This window comes from Camelus dromedarius, chromosome 20, assembly GCF_036321535.1.
Source record: "Camelus dromedarius isolate mCamDro1 chromosome 20, mCamDro1.pat, whole genome shotgun sequence".
NCBI classification, from domain to species: Eukaryota; Metazoa; Chordata; class Mammalia; order Artiodactyla; family Camelidae; genus Camelus; species Camelus dromedarius.
Genome location: NC_087455.1, coordinates 37,863,489 through 37,886,272, shown reverse-complemented (window position 1 = coordinate 37,886,272; position 22,784 = coordinate 37,863,489). Strand labels below are relative to the sequence as shown.

The window sequence follows — 22,784 nt, the reverse complement described above, 5'->3', positions numbered from 1 at the left end:
TATGATTGCAGTCAGGAAAACCCTGTTGGCCCAATGACTTGGATGGTAACAAAAGGTGCAAAATACTTAAAGGGCTCTACTTATTAAATCATTCACCATAAGCCAATTTCTAAGACTGTCTGAGTGTCACTGAATGATCAGTGGTTGGAAGGAAAAAGGAGTTATTCTTCAAGCCCACAGATACTGCCAATAATATTCCTTTTAACTTGTCAAGCACAGAAGTAGAGACGGGATAAAAGTCAGGCTTATGTGGCTGGAAAGGAGAGCACTGAAGGAAGTAGCATCTGTCAAATCTCCCACTCTTCTAAAGAGAGGGCTTTTTTTGAGATCTGTGAATTTACAGGTATTACACGTATCCATTCAATAGTTCTTAACCAAGGGTTGTATCAGAATCTCAAGGAACTATTTCTAAATATCCATGGTCCAGGCCTTACCAGATTTATTTAATCAAAATCTTGAGGGTGGAGCCTAGGCTTGTAAATTTTTTGTAAATTCTCCCAGGTGATTGTGGTTCACCAGCACAATTCTAGCTAAGAACTCATGCAGGAGACAACCGACCACTGCAGTCTTTCTTACCCATGTAGCCAGTTCCTTCTCTCATTTGAGGATTTTCACAAAGAAAGTTGTGAGATAAAAGTTACTTAACAAAACTGCATTTCACTGTCCTGGGTAAACAGCAGTAGAACAGGGGCTAGTCAATTCAGAAGCAACTTGATTTTATTATCTATGCATTCCTTACTTCCCATCAAGACATCCTAGATTTGAAAGCCAAGTCTAGACTCTTATCTCAGTGGCTGTTTATGCCAGCATAGGACACTGGGCCAGTTAATTATCTGTCTTTCTCTCCTACTTTCCACTTAATCATCACCTGTTCACCGCCAGTGTGATTTCCTTAGAGTCCTCATAAAATTGATCTCTCCCAAGTTTACAATTCACTCCCTCTCTTTCCCAAAATGAGAATGATTATCCCTGACAACTGAAAGGCAGCTTGCCCACCTACATAAACAGAAGGAGAAGGAAAATAAAAACAAAAACCTCCTCTTGGTAATTCCCAATTGTCCAATTTCCAAACTGGCCTGCATATTTCAACTGCTCTCTCCAGTCTGTTTCTTTCTTCCCTCTTAAGCCTTGGGCAATGAGAGAGAAATCACTTTTATATAAATCATTTTTTAAATAAAACAGGAAATTATCCACAGCAGCAAGATTTTGATTATATTGTCAGATGTTTTTGTTTGAGTATTAACACAAAGTCTATTTCCAAGACAAGTTTTGCTTTCTTCTACTTTTATGCTAATCAGAAAGAAATCTGAGTGGGGAAAAATATTTGAAAAGAATTTTTATTTGCAACAAAAGCAATGTTTTCATAAATATCTGCCATAAATAAATAAAAGAAAGCTGTACCTTTCATGCTTCAATGGAAATCTCATTATTTAAAGTGAAATCTCAGACAATTAAGTTCTTTCCAAATATTTCCACTCAGGGAGTGCCCGAGCCTCCAATATGTAAAACTGCACCTACTATGTCAGCGAAGGGCATTCCTGGCAGGGCTGCAGCAGCAGGAGGTAACATGTCCTGGAGCAAAAGCAGAAAGACCAGCTTCGCCATCACCTGTTCCCCATATGTAGCCACAGCCCCGCTGAGAAGCTGCACCAGGCTGAGCGTGGAAGACCCCAAGGTGTACACGGCAGGCCGTGTGGCCACCAGCACCAGTGAACACCCCTGCTGGCTGTCAAACATGACCTGACCTCATTTGCCCTGATCGCAGAACTGGGGGTCCTGGGGTACTCAGGGCCTGTGGCCTACTGCCTCCCCTGCCCAGGTGCACTCACCCAGCTCCCCTGCTGGGTACTGGGTCTCCTTCCTCCTTCCACCCATGCCAGTAGCACCTCTGCCTCCGCAGGCAGTCAGCCCCCACCATCATTTCACTCCCCCCAGGCTTTCATCTTCTGTGGACTCTGAGCTACCACCTACTCCCAGGCACTTCCTAATGGGGCGGTGTTCCTTCCAGGGTAGAGGAGGGGCTGGGAGACAGAGCTCTGCCCTTTCTGTGGGCACCACCTTTCTCTAGCCCTGGCTTTGGCTTTGGAGTTGTTTCCATGTAACAGGGCCTGAAGTATTGTATTCATACTATAAATATAACACCTGTAGCTAAAAAAGACCCTGTACTTCAAATTATTTTGTAAATAAAGCTAGTGGAGCTATTATACCTTGTTTCTTGTTTCAATATTGGCATTGTAGGAAAGCAGCTTTGCTGTAACTGAAGTATTTGCAAACAAGGCAGCGTAGTGGAGAGCGGTGCTGCCAGTGATGTCCGTGAGGTTTGGGTCAGCACCACCTTCTAGCAGAACCATCACACTAGGCCGTTACCACGGAAAGAAGAGTGCAGGAAGGGGAGGGGATGGTTGGGACTGACTGTCCTCATAAGCTGTATTCATCCAGCCCCCTCCTCCCACCCACTTACATTCTGATGCACTGAGTCAGCCCAGTTTTTTTCCTGTGTCCCTGGCAGAAATGAGATCTTGCTCTGTATAAAGTTGGTTCCTACCACTGCAGGAGCTGGTGAGAGTGTGTTCTCACCCGACCTTGCAGGATGGGCCTCTGGGCGAAGAGGAAGTGAGCAGGACATGGGGCTTCTCTGGGCTGCGGGGAGAACGCTCTTAAAACACCTTCATGATTCCTTTTTTGGGATTCAGGATGGAGATCCTAACACTGGGAAAAACCAGGCCTCTTCTTCACCCTCCTTCCTTTCTCCTAGAAAGATGAGGGTGCCCTGCTGGCCTGGGGGTACAGCCCAGCTGGGGCTTCCTGACTGAGCTCAGCTCTCAGCTCCACTGTGACTGATCATCAGAGATCCTTCAGTCTTCAGCCAGGTGCCCTCTGCTTCCAGGTACCCTGTGTTCCTGCTGGGCCATAAAGCTCTCCCCACCCAACACCTCCCTTTCCTTCTGCCTCTCGCAGAAATATTCTGAGGCCAAGTTTAGGTCAATAAAATGGCCACATGCGTGATTTCTAAAAATTCTGCACAATGGCTGTCACTTAAATATATCAATCTACCATCCGGAAGCTCCCTCCCCTCTGCTGTAAAAACATACTTGGAAATGAAACTGGGAGGAGGGGCATGTGGCCAATCTCTGCCAAAGGGGTCATCACTTTGTGGGCAGTGGAGACCTCTGATCTGCGTGAAACCACCCTGTTTCTGTGCTCTGGCAGTGACACCTAGTATGGAACGTGCAAGCTGACTTGCCCGGGTGCCAACAGCCTGCCTCATAAACAGAAACTCCAGACAGGAAGTTTGAAAACCTGGACATGATTTCTGCCCGGGCTGAGGTTTTTCTGTGTCCCCAGCAGGTCCTTCCTGTGTAACCTATTTCATAGCAGTGGCTTAGGTTTTCTCAGGTTTGGGGTGCTCTGCCCATTGCCCCTTATCTCCTACGATTTAAAGTGGCTATTGATGGTATCCTTACCCATCTCACCTTTCTGGAATGCTGCCTAGTTTGGGGGTTGCTTTCATTTCTTGTTTGGTATTCACAACCACAGATGTCATGATGAGGATGTGGAGGTAAGTGACCCAACTCAGAGTCACAAAGGTTGTTACTGCATAGGAAGATAATTCAGATCCCCAAACTTCTGGTCTAGTGCATTTTCTTAAAACTACATCATGCTCCTGGGGGAAAAGCTGGGGTTATACACAAGAGGCCTTGGGGACATGGGACGGGGCCCAGGTTTACCTAGAAGTGCTAAGTGCAGTGGGAATTGGGTACCATGTGCAATGAGTAAGAGGGAGCTTACACCTCCTCACTGACTCAGAGGCAGTGACGGCCTCCTGGGGTGTTGGGAACCCACCAAATAATCACAGCCTCCGACCTCCCGGAGGACACTTCATATTGGAAGATCATGGTTGCCTCCCTCTACCTTCCCCACAGCAGAACATACTGGTCCAGGCAGGCAGGGGCTAGCAGCATCTCCAGAGGATTCTCCTTCAGGACTTGGGGATGAGGCCAGTTTGTGTGGCTTGCTTCCCTGCCTTCTTCCATTGCTGAGGCCTCCCACCTTGGGTGGACTCTCTGAAGGGCCTCCTGCCTCCCCCCTTCAGCCTGGTGACTTACCCCAGGGGACGTGTGGCTGTAGTGGGTCCAGTACCAGGACTCCCAGCTGGCAGTGAGGCTTGCCCTGGGCTAGGAGGCTGTGTCTTGCATCCCTGAGGGCAGGTCTTATCTGCTCCACCATCATACACTGCACAATAAAGGGGATTAAAAGAAGAAAAAAAAACCTATAAATCTTACTCGATCAAAATAATTACTTGTCATTAAAAAGCCTAAAGGTGAAAAACAATACTTGAAATTCAAAACAATATAAGTAACCCAAAAAGGTTAACAGTATATTAAAAAAATTCATTGGCTCTTATTCTATAAAGTTACAGTTACAGAAATACCAAGGGGACAATCAAGTGTGTTTTACCTAAAAGAGTCTTCTCCTGATCTAGTGGATGGGGAATGAAAAAATGCCAGTCTGAGTATCTGCACTGTAACCACAAAACAAAGCTCTGGTATGTTCTGTATTTTTTTTTTTAATGCATTGTCCTTCGGTAGCAATACTAGGATCATTCTGTATTTTTTCTAGAGACAAAATGGGATTTCAAAACACTCTCCTGAAAATAAATATTTCCCCTTCCTAAGATTTATACTGAGAATGGTCACTGCCTTGGGGAAATTAAAATATAGGCCATAATGGTGACTATTTAATTAACATACTTCTTCCATAGTCATTATTAATTGCTAAAAGAAAAGTTAATCATATATATATACATACATACACACATTATTTATATGTGTGTGTGTGTGTGTGTGTGTGTGTGTGTGTGTGTATCATCCTTGAATGCTGTGCAGGAGTCAAGGAAAGACAAAAACCACAGCTCAGGGCTGGGTCCTCTCATTTCTTTGACTATACTGACCTCTGATAGCCACTGAAGGACTCCTTTTTTTTTTTTTTTAAACAAAGAAGCTTATTTTCCCTTTGTTGTGTGCCTTAACATTATATCCCCTGGAAGGAATCCTTTCACAATGCACATGTGTATTAAATCATCACCTTGTACACTTTAAGTATCCTACAATTTTGTCAATTATACCTCAGTAAAGCTAGAAGGAAAAAACATGACATCACCACTAATAAGTTCCTGATCGATATGCCTGTCTTCACAAAGGATAGACGTTTACAGAATGTGGAAAAGGGGACATCATGTTTAGTTCAAGACAAATGATGATTATATAGCTTTCATAAACTCATTTACTACATACTGACATGTGCCTGTGCAGAGTCCTGTGCTACTAGGTCCCAAAGACACAGGGAGAACAGGCCCCACACAGACTCTCTATCAGGCCCTGTCAACTAATAGTGACAAGCACAGACCAAGAGAAGCACAGAGGGTGGTGGAGATGCCAGTGGGGCTGGGCCACCTCAGACAACGCTTGGAGGACAGCAAGCAAACAGCATTCCAGGCAGAGGGAACAGCACGTGGGAAGGCTCTGGGATCAGACAGATAGGTGTGGGTTTAAGAAACTTGTGGAAAAGAAAAAATAAGAAACTTATGGAATAATTTGTGCCTTAAAGCACAGAGGTCAAGGGTAAGGGTGGCATTTAACAAGACCAAGGAGGTGAGCAAGGACCAGCTTTTGTGAATGATTTTTAATTCTGCAAGCACCCAAATTTCATTAAGAGCATTATATTTTTTTTCCTACTAAAGCAGTATGACAGGTCAAATCCAAAACTTACTACATGAGAAATTCTATTAATCTTTCAACCTACAATCTCACATCTTCCAGCCTTTCTCCACTATTATCCTCTCTCCTCTGGTACATATTCTGTGTACCACTCACTGAACAAATTAATCCCTCTAAGGCTGCCACCCTCAGGGCCTGAGAGACTGTCCTGCCTGGTCATGGAGTAGAGGTGGCCTCTGAATGGACCAACCATGGACACCTGACCCAATGACCCATCCATGGGGGCCAGCCACCCATGCAGAGCTCCTTGCAGTACTCTGAGGATGGAGGTTATTCAGCTGAACCAATGTGCTCAGTCTAGACTGTGACTAGAGAACAACACCTTAGAGGTTGGACAAGAGATAGGAGAATGGAGCTGGCCACAAAGACAGCCTCTGGCCCCCAAAGCACAGGCCCTCATGCTTACAGCACATCCTCTTTATCCCGAGCTGGCCTGAGTCTTGGAGGCACCTCATGAGCCTCATGGATTCAGCACCTCACAACTTCTCTGCTATTGCACGACCTCATGTTCTTCTGTTACCCATGTTTAACTTAATCTTTGTCACATTAGCCATCTTCCCACATCTCTGAAGACAGAGATCACATGTTTAGCCTCCTTGTATGTCATGGCACTGTAAGACCTCAACACATACTTGATGGATGGAGGGTGGATGGATGGGTGGGTGAATGGATGGATGGATGGGTGGGTGGACAGATGGGTGAATGAATGAGTGGGTTGGATGGATGGATAGGTGGGTGGGTGAATGGATGGGTGGTTTTTGTGCCCCTGCCCTGCTAGATCTCAGAGCTAGGGGAGTTGGCAGCAAACACAGGAAATGGTGAAGGAGCTGGGGAGAAGGAAAGACTGGGGAACAGAGATTGATGTGGCCGTTTAAGGTCACTGGAGATTTTAAAGTAAAGATAAAGTAGGTTAGCCCAACCGTTCATCAAAAGTCATCATTCTGGGACATAAAATTTGCCATATAATAGCTATGTATTCATTACTTTGTTTTAAAATACTCAATGCATGCAGTAAGTAAAATAAACATCACTTAATCAGTTTCATACTAAAAGGTGAAGTGTTTTAATCTTCAATTGTTACATTACATAAAAAGGCAACAATGATTAAACCTCAAATATGTTATAATAAAGGCTAACCCATTGATAGCAACAGTAAATTAAAAATAAACCACTTGAATTGTCTAGATGCTCAGATTAATGTTTTTCTGTTCACTGAATAAACGACTTTGGAGATATTTCCCCCACCTGACCTATTTAAATCATATTAACATTCCCCCCAGAAAATATATTTATACTCACATTTACTTGCACTTGAATGGACCAGTCACCAAGTATTGGATGGGAAGATAACTGGAAAGTTTTGGAAATGACTCCAAGATCATTTTCTTCTGACTGCTGGATCAAATTTGATTTGGGGTCCTACAATGAAAACCACATGTTTAACTAGATAAAGCTGGCCCGTATACATGTGGATCCTAAATGGTTATGCATGAGGCCGTGCAGTACGCCCAGGCAAGGCACATACAAAATGTGGGACACAGATGATTCTGGAAAATGTCAGCTCTATATGACTAAAGACGACAAATCAAAATTTCTTTTCTCAGGTTTTCCTGGGAACACCTTTACTCGGCTCTACTTTTTCATTCCTGGCAATATATTTCCTTCTACATGAAACACTACAGCATGCACATCACCAAACGTGTTGTTGGTGGTGGCACTGAGAGAAAATTCCACTGTAGGGATAACATAGGCCCCGTGTGGTAAAGGCCCACGAAGTGTCCAGCACTCTGCCTTATCATTACCACTCACACGCCACTCAGTCATTCCGATCCTCCTTCAGGCTAGGGTTATCCTCACGTTGTCATTGAGAAAACTGAGGCCAGAAAGGTTACATAAGCCCTCAACTGTAAATGACAGCCATGGTCCAATACCACAGCCCCAGTAAATGGTGGAATACAGGATTCAAACCCACGTCTTTTAACTCAACAAAAGTGTGCCACAGGGGTGTTTAACCAAGTGGGTGCGTGCAAAACACTTCAGTCTTCTTATGCTCTCCCAGACCACAAAAGCTTCATGCAATATTCATCCAAGCCAATCCGGCAGTCATCCCAGACCCCCCTCACCTGCCCGGCCCTGTCAACTCTGCCTCTAATTTCTCTCAAATTTGTCTTTTTCTTTCCACCCTCACAATCAGCCACCATACCCTCTGTTCTAACTATTGCAACTAATCTCCTTCCTCCAGTCTTTCCCCTTAATCCATATTCCCCCAACAGTGTCATCCATCCGAAACATGGACCTGAGACTGAGGCTAAGTGGTTGAAATGCTTGGTACAGTTCCTGGTATGTAACAAGCAGTGAGGGAACACTGGCTACGATCATCATATTAGACCAGCAGGTGACGATGACTTCTGTCTATGGGATGAGATCCACACTTCTTGGCATAGCTTAAAAGGCTTAGGAAGTTGACCCCACCTACATTTTTAGGCACATCTTCCTCCAAACATAGATTTGTTTGCAGTTTGCCCCCAGGGCCCTCTTGGCCTTGGCAACTGCTGCATGGAATGCCAGCTCATCCTTGTCCAGCTTCTCACCTTCTGGACGTGCCCGCACCGGGCAGGAGAGCCCTAGTTCACCTAGAGTTTACCCCTCTTGACATCTATTATTGTTTAAGGCACTCATTTGTTTTCTGGGTTCTCTTTTTTTTTTTTTTTTTTTTTTTTTGATGTTTATGTCATTGTCATTTTTTTTTGGTTTTGGTGTTTCTTCCCTAGACTATGAACTGGCAGCCAGGATCAAATATTTTCCCTTGTTCTTATCCTCTGACTAGAGGTAGTGGGTTGGCCTGGTTATTAGAAGCCATAAGAAACCTCTCTCCCCGAGCGAGGGAGAATGTGAATCAGTGTAAGTTCAATGCTGAGAACTGAGCAGGAAGTGGTCTAGGGAGCCAGGAACAAACTTAAAACCAAAGACCACAAGCAGGTCAGGAGTAAGCAGGTCACTGTCCTCACCAAGCCCAGGGGCAGGCAGGCACTGTCACCAGGCCTGGCTCTCCTGTGCCTGCCACGGCATGATGCGTGGGCGGGTTAACGGGGTCAAAGGGTCAAACAGATGAAGACAAAGAGCTAATAAATACACACTGTCTAATACCTCAGGGAAGGCAAATAAAACAATGAAGCCCGTTTTTCTCTTGTCACACTGACAAAAATAAAAATATTAATGCCCAGTATTGTTTAAAACGTAGGGAAAGAAATGTTCCTAGTTCACGGATGTATTATTTTTGTGAAGGTGCGCATTTCTCCCACAGTCCTACAAGCAAAGGAAATCAGAACCAAAGTGTGATGGCCTGGACAATCTGGAGGGCTGGGAGTGAATGAGATGATCTGTCTTATGTCCCAAACCTGTCCTGGACCTGGGCACATCACCAACAAGGAGCACACAGAGAATGTCTTTACAGAGCACATCAGGATTTGAACAGGCAATGCACAGTGGCATCACAGCAGAGCCCTGCAATTGCACGTGGTCACCCCTGCTAGGATGCACACAGGCCAGCCAAGTATGACATGAAGCGTGCCCATCACAGCTGGAACAGCCATGTGGCTGGAGACACTGGAAAAGTGGTTCCCTATGCTCTCTGCATTGTATCTGGACAGCTGTGGCTCTCCATCAATCCCCTCTGCACAGCACAGCACCCGCTGCCTGTGCCAACGTCTCAAGCAATGAAATCCCTGGCTGGAGGATGTAAGTATTTCTGCCACTTCCGGGAGTCCTGGATGATGCACAAGGTGTGTGTCTAGCACATAAAATTAGAGATGTCAAATCACTTTAACATAGGTGGTCTCTCACCTAGCCAGGGATGAGGTTCTGGGTTTGCCACCACTGCTCCAGGCCAAAGGGTCAGAACACAGTCACAGGGCAGACCTCAAGCCAACAGCACCAGCTCCCACAAGGTCATTCACCTGTACCAACAGCAATAACCTTCAGGAAGGGAGGTGAGGGTAGAAGCCAGCATGCCAAGTGCCATCACGGTGTTGAAGGCACTTGTTTACACAGCGTAAGGACAGACAGGCCAGAGGAAGCCAGAACTAGGGCAGAGGTTTACTCCAACATAGAAAGGCCTTTGAAGACCCTTTGCTTCCTGAGGTCAGTTATCAGGGCATGAGAAATGAATAATATCCCAAGATCCCCCAGTAAAACACTGAACATGCCTGAATATGCTTTGATGGTCAATATTTTAGCTACATCCTCCAATCATTCTTGGCTGGGCAACATGGCTCCCCCAGATTTGGCTCCCGTAGCTCTAAGGTGTGCTTCACACTAGCCTGCAGGTGGCACTGTGCTGGCAAGTGCGACTGTCCAAGTCAGGAGCTTTCATTACACTAAAGGCTCACTTTTCTCCGGGAAATTTTTCCAAGAAACCAGCTATTCCACACTGAAAAACGTAGAAAACATCACAGTCTGGTGAACCCTGGCCCAAAAGACTGTTTTCAGGTGGATGAGTGCAGACACAGTGTACAGGCATTCACATCAATGGTCTGACCTGGCCCCTGCAAATTACGAGCAAGGAGTCGGCTGGACCTGAGTTCACATCCCCGCCTCACTACCTGGATACAGAGAGCGGAGTTCAGGCACCCACACGCATGCTCATTCACTGGTCCCAAACACTGCGTTCCAGCTGCAATTTCAGTCTAAACTCCCTTCCCTGTCCAAGCAAGCCTCACGTCGGCCAGGCCAGCAGGATCCCAGGACCAGAAGCAGCAAGAGGAAGGTCTCTCTGAGCACCTCTGGGAAAGCCAAATGTGACAGGCTAAGTGCAAAATCAGAGAGAGAAGCCCAAGGAATCTACAAATCTGAAGTTTCAAAGGCAGATGCTAGAGCAGAAGGAGGAAAAATTATAAAAATGCACAGACCAGCTGTCCAGAATCAGCAGGGTTAGTTTCAGGTTAATGCCTAGAATAGGCAGTTTACCCAGTGCTGACTTTTATTCACCTAAGACAGAAAGAGGCAGACTGAATAGGTAAACAGCCAGACACAGGCAGACATTTAATTCTAAGTCCTGCATTTTCCATAAAATTTCTGGTATAGACTCAGTTCTCAGTATTTGTGGATAAATGGAGAGTGGGATGAAGGTACCCCTAAAAGCTGCTCTGAGAGTTAACATGAATTGAGAAATGCTACTCACTGTGTCAACCCACTTCATTCCAACACAGCAGCGGAGAGTGGAGTACGGGCAGAAATTCACAAAGCTGCAAACTCTGAAGTCACATCAGTTCCATTCAAGAAATACGCACTGAGAATGCCAACCAATGCCTTGTCTGCTGCAGACATCTTGGCTTGAAGTTATACATATACATAGTGTTTGCCATGTTTTTGTTTGTTTAGCTTCTAACAACAAAGAAACTAAGAAAGGGAATACACTGAACTGAAAAGCCTTTTACCTTCCATTCTGTGTTACTTGTCAGAACATTTAGGGTAACCAATGTGTCGGACTGAGGGGTACACTTCAGTTCTCAGAGAGTCTCAGCAAACTGGGATGTGTTGGCCACCCTATTCCCATGTAATCATCAAATGTCTAGTATTCTCCTCAGCTTAAGCACAGAAAGCCAGATCCAGCTGGTTCTCAGCTGTCTTCAGCTTGGTTCTCTCAGGAAAACTCAGTCTGCTAACCATGCTGCCTCCGGAGCTCAGAGTGTTCAAGCAGCAGAGGCCAGTGACTCCCTGCCAGAGGGGGTTCCTATTCTAACCACAGCTTATGTTCAATGAGCGCGTACTATGTGCCAGGCACCGTTCGAAATGCCTTACATGAATCATCTCACATAAACACCACAAAAACCTTTGGAAGGCATTTTCATTATTATTATAATAATACATTTTACAAAAAAGGAAACTGAGGCTCCAAGAGAATTAATCTTCTCCAGATTCCAGAGCCTCAATCCATTCTTAGAGCAGTGATCCTTTTAAGATGTTAAGTCAAATCACTTTATGCCTGTCTCCTCAGAACTCTCCAGTGAATTCTCATTTCACTCAAAGTCCAAAGTCCATATCATGGTCAAGATCTTGTATAACCACTCCTCCAGCCAACCTACCTGTTACCTGATCTCATCTCCTAATATCTGTCCCCTCACTTCCTGAGCTCCAGTGTACTGCCAGCTGGTTCCCCCAATGCACCTAACAAGCTCCCACCTCAGGGCCTTTGCACATGCTATTCCCTGTTTGTGTAGGCTCATTCTTTTAGTTCCTTAAGGTCTCTGTTCAAATAGAGCTTCTCTAACAACCCTACAGAAAACAGAAAACACACACATTCTCTCTCTCACACACACACACGTACATACCTATTCCTTTATATATACATATGTGTGTACTTATTTATCATCTATCTACTATCCACTGGAATAAACAGCTTGATGTGAGCAGAGACTCAATGTGTTCTGTTCACTGCCCTGTCCCTTCTGGACCTAGGACACATTAGTTTAATAAATGTTTGACAAATGAATTAATCAATGAAGAAGCCAAGACTGGAACCCAGAGCCTGAGCACTCAATCCAGTGCCCTACCATTCCCCTTCCTGGAGAGACACCCCCATGTTGGAAGGGAAGCTCAGCCATGTGAATTCTAAGACATCCCAGTACCAGTAATGTGAGCAGAACTTCCAAGACAGTTTCAGGAAGGCAGCTTCAACTCAGTTCCTTTCTGTCTGGTACTTACCTTATTAGAATATTTAAAGACGTTCTGTAAGGCTTAAAATCTAAGAGTGTAACAATCTGAAATTTCACTTCTTGCTTTGGCTTATACAGGGGCTTGTCTGTTTGAATGAAAACAGTCATTACCATGGTTTCAAGTGATAAGCATGTACTATTTGAGAATAAAATCACACCCTGGGCACATCGAGGCTCATAAATCTCATTGGCACTGTTCAGAGGTAGCTGTGGGGGAAAAAGGGGGTCAGATGTATCAAGGTCTCCTTACTCTATCTCAAAATCTGTAAGTTAATTGTAAGTTAGGATTGAAGTTTTAAATACATACTATTATCAAAAGTAATTGCAATGTTGAAAAACATGTCCCTCCTAGGTGCCAAAGTTAAACAATTTGTTTTTTTCTTTCAGCAACCTGGAGTCGGCTCTCAAGTTAAAGCACAGGGCTCCGGGCCTGTGGGAGGCACGTCCCACGGCTCTCCAGCAGTCACCCTGTCATTTCCTACACCAAGCGCACTCTTCCTCACTGACGCCCTTGTGGGTCAGAGTACCTAACAACCCTCAGCGCTCTATTCCACGCCTCACCCTGCCTGAGGCAGCCCATGGGTGAAAGGACAGCTGCACAAGATTTGTTTTCTTGCCGTACCTCTTCCAGGATCTCCTACCTGTTCTACAATGCAGTCTCTTCCTGTATCTTGAGCATCATGTCAGGTCTGGGTAAGGATGCCGGCACCATGGTTTTTGCTGTCTTTATCTTTAATGGAAATGCCACTTCCTAACAATACCATCAATAGACCAGAAGCCAGACTCAGCAGCTCACACAGTGTCATCTCACCTCACAGCAGTCCTTCAGGTGGGAGCTCTAACACACATCAGTTTACGCACTGGGAAACTGGGGCTTAGAAGGGCAAAGGAAGGTGCTCCGGGTCACAGGTGGAGTCATACCCAGGATGAGCTACACTACTCTAACAAAAGCCTTCACATGGTGGTTCTTGAGTATGTTCAAAGCCTCTCTGACCCTCCTCCCTTGAAAAGGTAGTGCCTAATGCCCTAGGGACTTGCTTCTCAAGAGCAGAATGATGCTCCGTCATTAAAAGGACAGCTTCTACCTGGTTCTCTCTTCCTTGGATTCCTGGCTCTGGGGGAAGTCAGCCACCATGTGATGGGGACACTCATGAAGCCTGGGCAGGGCCCACATGGGGGAGCCTTCACGTGACTGTGGCTCTGACACCGTGAGAACAGCCTCATGAGACCCCAAAGCAGAACCACCCAACCACGTGGCTCCCCAGTTTCCGACCTACAGCACCTGTGAGAAGTGAAACAAGCTTATGGCTGGTTCACACCAAAGTTTGAGGAGAACAGGCTACACAACAAGAGATAACTAGTACACCTGACTTTTAATTCATTTTCATATTCATAAATCTGAGATTCTGAAACTACATTCTGCCTCCTTTTTGCAAACAGTATTTGTCCAGAGAGCTCCGAGCAGATTTTCCAGCAATAGCAGCCACCAAAAGGACAGCAATATGGAAAAGGAAATGAAGGAAATGTAACTGTAGAATGGTCAGCAGAAAACAGTTAGGGAGGAAGTACTGATGTCTGCTGTTTACTTGGAAATGCACTTTAAACATAAGATGAATTAATGGACAAAGATGAGTAGATGGACAGGCGTGAGATGGAGCAGGTATGGTCAAATTCTAAGCATGTGCTGTAGGAGTGCTCAGTATGAAAAGCTTTCACATTTTCTTGGATATTGGAAATTTTCATAATAAAATTTGGGGCGAAACCACCAGTAACATCAGCTTCAAATGACCTCTGGTACTGGTTTTAGTACCTTCTGGCTCCAGGTTGTTCTAGGCACTTGGGATTCAACATGAACCAAGATGTGTGCCCTAGAGGGATGAGAAACTGGCCTGAAACTTGCATTCTTATATACTATTCCCTCAAATGATGCTTCAGTCCTCACAGATTCCTGAATACTGTAAGTAGAAAAATACATATGCCAGGGACCAGCATACCATATGCTTACATATGGAACAGATTTGATAAAATAGTTCATGCTTAAAAAATTTGATATTTGATGGAATGTCTATGATTTGTATATAATTTGATGATTTTTAGTGCCACAGAGGCCCCAGGACAGACAGTAGATAGAAGATATGTCAAATTAACAACACAGAGGCCTAAAACTAAAGAGGTCTATTAACCATGAGGTGGCCAGAGAGTTAGAGAATTAGAATTAACACAAAGGTGTCCAAAACGTTTCACTTTGTCCCCAACTCCATCCTCCTTAAGGAGTTCACACAGGAAAGATGGTACTATCTTTCTGCTCCTTTCAGCTACCCTAACTAATTCTCTTTTTCAACCCTCCCATTAGAAACCCTACCTCCCCATATGTAAAATTTAGGTGATTTGGGAACCTCAAAGCTTCAGTGCTAATCCTGGAGGTGGAAAGTCAGAGATGACAATATGGACTTGGCACAGCAGTAGACCTGTGGTGACCCTGTGAACCATGGGGCACCACTGTACAGATGGGGGCATCATCATGGATCCTGGGTGTCAGTACAGATCTTGGCCCTCCATTGTCAGCAGTAGAGGGACATAAGAAGAAGGAGACTGTGGAAAATACTGTGGATGTTAAGCAATCCTTCTGAAAGATTCTCTCTGTGCCAGACCTGGATGGGTTGTAACCTGTGTCCCACAGTGGAGAGGACCCCAGAAGATAATAAAAGCTCCTGATCTCTGCTGGTCAATTGCCTTCTGCCTCCTTGGGGCCACAATTACCGAGGCCACAGGGCTGGGGAAAGATGTAGCTTCCACAGACAGACATTGTCTGGCAGAAGGACAAGAGTCTAGGGTTGCACAGTACCAAGGGCTTTGATCAACAAGGTATCTTCTGAGTAGAGCATGGTTGATTCTTAGTTATGCTAAGTCTATTTTGTGTCTCTTGGAGTAGATGACAGTTCTCCACCCAGAGTACATGAGGGAGGCATTGTCAAAAAGGGTCTTGAGGGACAACAAATGGATTCCTTATTCTAATCTGGGCCATTTAAAACCATTTCCCCTTCTCTGAAAGACCAATTGTCTTAAGGAAACTGAGGCAACAAAACAGTATTTCTCCAACTTTACTTCATTAGTAACTCCAGTTATCAAAAGTAATGGAGATTTTAAGTAACTTTCAAAATAAAATTGAGAAATTTAAGACGGCAGTTTCTATTTAAATATATATTGGTAATTAAATTGAAACTTTAAAAGCATTCTGATTTTAAAAACTACTCCCTCATTTTAAGTTGATTTCTTCACAAAGAGAATAAAATAATTTTTCTAGCATATTTTGTACAAAAAAAGTCTTTTTTCACCAATAACCTTTGATTTGTTACAATCATTTTCTAATTTTATTGAAAATTTTTTAAATATTATACTAGGCTTAATGCATGTTAAAACTGTATTATAGATCCCAGTCCTTGCTCTGAAATGCTGAAAATAAATTTGGAAGTCTTCCTTGATCTAGCTCAACAGATGCCATATAAAATAAAATAAGCCAATACGTCTCTAATTTTAAACAATAGTGAAATGTCCCCTTACAAAGACTAATAAAAATCTGAGGACTAGAGTTGAATGCCCAGATGGCAAACTAAAACAATGGCTTCCACAGTGGGGTGTGTGCATCTGAGCACTGAAACAAGATAACCCACTAGGATCTTGGAAGAAAACACAACTTCTACTACATTTTCAACCTAAAAATATAGGTGACTAGTGCCTTCATCTGGTCTGGGTGTCAGATGGTCATGCACTAATAAATAAATACTTTTCTGAGGTATCCTGTGAGAAAAGCCACCTTTCATTGAAGGCTGACAATGGGACCTCACTTACTTGGCTGCATTCTCGTGCTTCTGACCATAGGCTGGATCAATGAAAACCATCAGTTTCTTGTTTACATCCAAGGAAATCTCCAACTAGAGTAGTCGATTGAAAAAATGTTCATAGTCATGAGGGTACAGAATGACCCCACTGCTTAGATTTTATGAATTTAGGAAAGCTTTCATGATTAGGCCAGAAAAAAAAAAAGATACAGCATGTCTATAGTCATCTTCTGGGGGTGTTTTAAAGCACAGCAGACCTCAAAACAAGCTCAGGGTTTTTTTTAAGGGTAAAGGTGCATAATTAAATAAGTACAAATAGCTGAAAACAGCATTAAATACAGCTTTTACAATCTAACTTCTACCATTTGCTGTAAACACGGATGCACTTGTGAGTATTTATGTGATTGGGCATCAGACGGCATTCACCCTTACTAAAAGCCTGAGCAATGACAGAACTCTAACAGGCATTTCAAAATCCAGCCCTTATGCCAAACAGTTGTGCCTTTCTGTCAAGTCACTTCTGAGTCTTGGATTCACCACTTGTAAAGTGAAAGTGGGAATGGACCAAAGAGACTTCCAACTCCTATCATCTCTGACTGACTACAGCAGTGCTGACTGGCTGCTGCTACGGCTGGCTGAAATCTCAAGAAATCTGGAAAAGTCAGGGTGGGAAAGTGTGACAGAGACAGACGGTGTGCGGCTCAGGAATGAGGGCAGAAGACCACTTTCCGTGTTTCAGCTGCTCACAGACTTGTGCAGCGAGCAGAAACCCCTCCACCACGTGATGTCTTCATTTTCCTGGGGTGTCCTAACACAGGGTTACTTCCAGGAAAATCGATTTTCAAGGGAAATAAGTGTGGTCCACTAAAGGGTAAGTATGCAAGAACCTTGGGAAAGCGGGAGGACAGCACAAACTTAACTCTTGGACGGCCTGGAAACCACTTCTGCCCAGCGGCACCCTGGTCGGGGCGGCGCAGCCCCGGACTGGGTCACGTGGGACCACGGAATTACAGCCCAGCAGGCCAGGGGAGGTCATCGCCTGTCATATAGGTTACTCCAACCAAGCCTTGGTGGGAGACTTCTCTACCTCAGGCACGAGAAAAGCCCATCCACGCCCAGTGTGGCATCCTGAGGGCAAATACAAGAGCTTCATGGGTCTGCCAGTTTCTCTGCTGTGGTACAGTGGCTCAGAGGAACAGCTTCCCTTGGTTTCCTCTCCAAGCCCCTGTTCTCCCTCCCATAGGAGCACAGCGGGTATCGCCTATCGCGGCGCCCCGCCTCCGCACTCTGCGGCCTGGGGTCCCTCTCTGACCCGGCCCGCTCCCGCCGGCGCAGCGAGCCTCCCAGGTCGCGCTGTGGGGAACCAAGCGACAAATGCAGCGCTGGGCACCCCAGTTTTAGCTGAAATGCCAGCGCCGACGCTGGATGTCGGGACTCTCCCACCCCCTGCTCTGGGCTGCCGGCTGCCTGGCCACACTCCTCGTGGGCTGTGGTCAGAACACAAGTCTGGCCGGAACGTGACTACATCCACGACTTGACCGATCACCACCACCAAGCCAGCCCCGGTGCCACTGCCGACGCTCCCGACACTCCCCACTCCAGCACGGGCCCAGCGGGCTTCCCGAGCCACCCGTCCTGCCCGCCGCCCTTGCTGCCAGTGGTGAACGTGGGGCGGGGCCCAGGCAGGCTGCGCCTGGGCAATGTGGAGGCCCATTGGGAAAATCACCTTTATAGCACATAGAAATTAATTTTTACTTCTTATTGAAGGCTACTTTTACTGTGTAAAAAGTAAAAACAATAAGCTAATCATGTATTTGTTTAGTGTAGTCAAAATAGTCATATCATTAGCAAAAATTCACGAGGACCTTAAAAATAATTTAAAATATTACACTCAGAAGCAGTAGGGTGCAAGTGAACTTTAAAAGATGGGTTTGTTTTAATTGAAAATTAGTAAAAATGCAGGACTGTCTATTTTTTCCTAAGCACTATCAAATTTTCCCAATTCATGACTAAGTCTTTAAAATTCTGTTTCACTAAAAGAGGAACTAGTCCTAAATATAACCTCTAGTAAAGCTTTCAATAAGTAATTGTTAAGACACATACAACAGAAATGGCATAATATTAAAGATAAATGTAGGATGTTGGGGTTAGTATTTCTTATCGTTAAGACCTTAAAGAATACTAGCCAATTTCTTGTTAATGAGAGCTGGGAGGAGCACAGTTCACACGAGCATTACAGCCCGGGTGCCCTCGGACCACCTACACGCCTGCTCCTTTCAGCCTCTCTTCACTCCAGCCTGTGATCCCCAAACTTAAACATCACCCCCTTCCGCTATCAGGCAATTGTATGACAAAGGATTCATCTGAATCTTCTCATTGGAATTCTCTTCCCACGGAGTTACTGGTACAAGCGCTGGGGGCCAGCACCTAACCTCTGAGGTTTACATAAATGGGATCTACTGTCTTACTGTCACTATGATTGGGGTTTTTCCCCCACATCTGTCTGCCTATGCCTTTTCCCCCCACTTTTCTATTGTTACAGCAGCATATTTCTTAGTAAGGTTAGTATAAAAACATAGGTAAGAAGCATAGTTTCAACAGAATATAAGTAATTTTTACAAAGGACGGTTTGGGAGCACTATATTCTCTAAGAATCCCTCAAAGGAATGGGGCTTCAGAATGTGTTTCTGAATAGGGGCAGGGAGGTTGTAGCTCAGTGGTAGAGTGTGTGCTTAGCATGCAGAAGGTCCTGGGTTCAATACCCAGTACCTCCATTAAGTAAATAAACCTGACCACTTACCCTCCCTCCCCCTAAAAAAGAGGTAATGGGGGAACCTGGCTCATCGGGTAGCACTGACCCTACATAAGTATGTAATGTGGTGTCAGGGTCAAAATTATCAGTCATCTATTCCCAGGAAAGTCCATCGAATTGCACCTCATTGTGGATGCTGTTGTCTACTCAACTGTACAGTAAACATGGGAAGGTCCAAAACAAAACAGTAATAAAAGCATAAAATTTCCAAATCAAAGTTATGGGAAGTAGGATTGGCTCACACACAACCTTTAGTCATCAGGTTTTACTACTCTCTCAAAATCAAAACTTTCTGTAGCAAGTGTTGCAGCATGTGACCATCTCCCTTCACCTCCAAGGCAGCCCCTGGGCCAGAGAGACGACACCTTCACCCTCCTCCAGGGCCAGGACAAAGCCCAGGTGAGCAAGGCACTTGCCCCAAGTGCCAAATTCAAGGGGGCATCAAAAAATCTCAGTAATAAAGATAAATAAATTTTTAACATTTAAAATATTTTAAATTTTTAAATGGCAAAAGTGATACAAAAATTAAATTATGAACCAAAAAGTCAAAACATTAAACAAAGGCAGGATCACTATTACTTAAGTTTCCTTTTGCCTCAGACTCCAATACGGCTCAGCAAGGCAGTGTTCTTTTCCAGAACAGAGAAACTGAGACAGAGCATCAATAACACACCCAAGACTATAAGGCTCATTAGGTCAGAAGCAGGGAAAAACCAGCCCAGGTCCCTGTGCCAAGAGCCCAAGCCAGTCCCCAAGTGAGGTTCTCTATTTTATATGAAGAAAATCTCTGCTATGAGTTTGAGGATGCTAATATAATAGCCAATCTCTCAGAAGTAATATTATTCTTAAATAATCTGAAGGGGGAACTGAACTCAAGTCAAACTCACAAGGAATGCAAATTGATATAAAATCCAATAAAATATTAATTTCTTTATTTCACTGATGCAATGTATATCTTTGAAATCAAATTTTTAAAATAAATACTTACTGATGGAAGAGTGTCTTGAAAGAGCCCAAAAGAAAGAAAATAGTCATGATTTGAATATGATGATATAATACAACACTCCTAAGACTCAATCCTCTTTCAGATGCAAAGGGAATCATAAACTTACAAAACCACAAGTTTATTTGGTCAAACCAAAACAATTTTCCTAAAGCCCAAAATACCTGAGAGTTGTTACAGATTCTAGTGCCAAGAACTAAGATTTGAAAGGCTGTCAGTGGGTGAAGCCCCCCAAAATCAGTTAAGTTCTGCTTCTGCTTTCCATTTTTATTTTTGCTGTCTGTGCTGCTGCTGCTCCTGCTGCTGTTTAAGCTTGTCCATTGACTGAGGGACACTTCCTACAGTGCACAGAAGCAAGCTGAGGTCCATTTCCTGTGCTCTCACACACTCAGGACACAGGGAAGAGAGGGAGGCACTAGTCACGTCGGGGAGAGCTGGGACTCGTACTTGACCCATTAGTACTAGAATGATGCAGACTTTTTTTCATGTAAGTTCCTAAAAAAAGACTGCTAATTTAGCCCATGCCAATTCCTCATCAAATCTATTTATTGCAAGGGGAAAATTGTTTCAAGTTCAAAATAAAAGAGTACTCATCCAAAGCTCTTATTTAAGTGATATGAATTCAGAGATGGTGACAGGCCCTCAATTCCTTCATTCATTCGAGAAACATTTATTTCACCACAGTGAATGGGACACACATGGTCCCTCTCTCCTGGAGGCCACATGTGTCTACCCCGAGGGAACAGACAGGAACAGCATGGAGCAGGGTTAAGCAAGTAGCCTCTGCAATCAGACCACATCAGTTCCCTCCTGAGCCAGCTACATACGAGTCCTGTCCTTTACAATGTTACCTGACCCTCCAGGTTCTTTCATCATCCATAAAACGAGGGTGCTAATAATTGCAACCATCTCACCAGGTGGTTGTAAGGAGTAAGTATGCCAATGCCTGTAAAGGGTACAGAACAGTGCCTGGCACATAAGAAATACTCGATAAACGTAAGTCATCACAGTGCCAGAAAGCTTGCAGAGTCACCCACTGGCACATCAGTGTGCCTCTACAGCAGTGTTCAATGACAGAGCACTATATCAATAAAATACTTAGTACCCATTTCCCCGGTCAAGTTAGATTTATAAAATATATGTAAGTATGTAACACATAAATATATAGTTTCATATATCATGTAATATTATAAATACATAATTTATATAATATATTAATGTATATTTAAATATGTCATATAATTTCTGTATAATATATAAAATGTTTATATATAAATCTAAGATATATTTTATAAAAATATACATGCACTTTCTCAACCAAAGTATTCAATATTTTATTTTTTTAGTTTTTCTCAATAAAAGAAATAAAAGTATCTTTTCCACCTACACTCTTATAAATGGTCTTATGCACTCTCAGATGTGGGCACCCCCACTGTGACCAGTGCCCCAATGGACCTCAGTGAAACACAAATATGTTTTTAGGAGGAGATAAGCAATGCATCAAAATCACTAACCACTCAGTGCAGATCAGTTTTTCTAATAACTGTCCCCACAGGAAGCAGAGTAGGACTCTGAAATCATAGGCCACTGGACAGAGTGCCTTGGAAAGCTGAGGGAGGGACAGCTGAGCAGATAGATACAGCAAGTGCAAGGAGAGGGGGGTCAGCATGAGTCTACTAAAGCAAGGAGCTGGATGAGACAAGACCAGAGGAGGGAGGGGCAGTGGAGATGAGGCTGGACCAGATCACAAAAGTCCCTTTAGACAGGTGAGCGTCGCCGGGAGGGTACAGGTCACAGTTACCCCAGCATTCTGTGTCTAGCATTTGTCACGAATCTTTTTTGATTTAGCACAGTATTAATATGAAGTGGGTATAATTTGCACAAGATTTAACTCAGGAAGCGTGTAAATCACGCTTAGGGAATATCTCCTTTTGTGGGAAGAAACTTCTGTGCATTAAGTTCTTGTTTTTAATGGGAGAGGTGTATTCTATGGTGAACTGAAGTGAAATTGAGAAGCCCCAGAGATGTTGCAGCAACTGAAGTGGGTGAAACCCCAAAAGAACCATAAATAGAGACTATTGACAAGTTCTGTCTTGTAAAAGTATTTGTTGAAAAGAGGCACAGTACTCTGCAGGCAGATCTTGCAAAATATTTGGGCTGAAACACTTAAACAGTTCAATATAGGGGGCAGAAACTGGCATTGGGAGCCTGGGTAGCCACTTTGTTTATCTTTGTAATAGAGAAGAACAATCTGACTCCACATGAGGTCTGTTCTTTTGGCTTTAACCCTGTGCCCTGTTTTCTAGGCTTAGTCTTGCTGGTTCTGCACCTTCTGTAAAGGAATGTTGCCTTTAGCCTGAAATATACAGGAGAGCCTACTCTCAAGGCTCTGACTTTTAAGGATATTGATACTTTTGTACTATGTAAAGATAACAAGTTGCAGAATAGAAACTTAACTTTCGTTTTGTTGGAAGTTTACATGAACAAAGGATTCCTAAACCAAGAAGTTTGTACCAACTAACCACACCCCCCTCTCTTAGGTGTAAAAGCAGCCTGAAGTCTGACTTGGGGAAGTGGACATTAGTCTGCCATCCTCTCAGTCTGCCGGCTTTCCAAATAAAGTCGCTATTCCTTGCCCCA

General features: G+C 44.1%; 1 protein-coding gene across 3 annotated transcripts in view; it reads right to left on the bottom strand.

Moving 5' to 3' along the window:
• LOC105103246 (transport and Golgi organization protein 1 homolog) overlaps window positions 1-22,784 on the bottom strand; it is an 86,357-nt gene that overhangs the window by 53,462 nt on the left and 10,111 nt on the right. For all 3 annotated transcript variants that reach the window (XM_064476981.1, XM_064476978.1, XM_064476977.1), the window contains exons 3-4: window positions 7,077-7,196; window positions 4,107-4,233 (exon numbers count right to left, since the gene is read on the bottom strand). The gene's annotated coding sequence lies outside the window, so the exon portion shown is untranslated. The remainder of the gene's footprint in view (window positions 1-4,106; window positions 4,234-7,076; window positions 7,197-22,784) is intronic.